The 562-nt window shown below is 34.3% G+C and overlaps 1 long non-coding RNA gene across 1 annotated transcript; it reads right to left on the bottom strand.

Annotated features, from left to right (window-relative positions):
* Positions 1-191: 191 nt before the first annotated feature.
* On the bottom strand, positions 192-562 carry LOC106322216. The gene is made up of 2 exons (XR_001266290.1): positions 521-562; positions 192-443 (listed from the first exon to the last, which is right to left on the bottom strand). It is a non-coding gene; the product is annotated as an uncharacterized LOC106322216 (long non-coding RNA).

The following is a 562-nucleotide window of genomic DNA, read 5'->3' as shown; positions in this document are numbered from 1 at the left end:
CTAGCCCCAAAAGAGTCACTCGTTTTCCACTATCTCTCATCTGCCATGATCTCTTAAGCAAAACACTTATGGTGGATCTCAACTCATTATATAACATGTAGTCTTGTAACTATGACTTTTACATTTCTAATACCTATAGATTAAAAGTTATAATCTCTTTTAATCCATTCACTTCGCGCAGAGCGCGGGTATCACCTAATTATTTAAATAAATGAGAATCAAATAAAAAAAATATCTTTACAATAAATAATCCGCAAAAAGATCTAGTAAGCATAAAAGTAATAAATAAGTACAGGTGAACTGATCTCAAAATAACCTATGGTGCACCAACATAAGGTCACCTGTACAAAGATTTCCACTAGTTTCGTCCAGTGCCTGATGTAGGAACTATGTATCCTACTTCCTTCAATATGCCCTACCAAGTTTTTAGTGACTGAAAGACTCTGCTAAAGAAATAAGCCAGAGTTACAAATCATTTCTGACAGTAAAAAAAGTAGAAGTTTTGCTCCAGACAATTCACCTTTGGTATTATGTTGTTGAACTCGGATGATTTCATCCCAAC

Source organism: Brassica oleracea, unplaced genomic scaffold, assembly GCF_000695525.1.
Source record: "Brassica oleracea var. oleracea cultivar TO1000 unplaced genomic scaffold, BOL UnpScaffold10177, whole genome shotgun sequence".
NCBI lineage: Eukaryota > Viridiplantae > Streptophyta > Magnoliopsida > Brassicales > Brassicaceae > Brassica > Brassica oleracea.
This window is presented reverse-complemented; position numbering and strand designations above follow the sequence as displayed.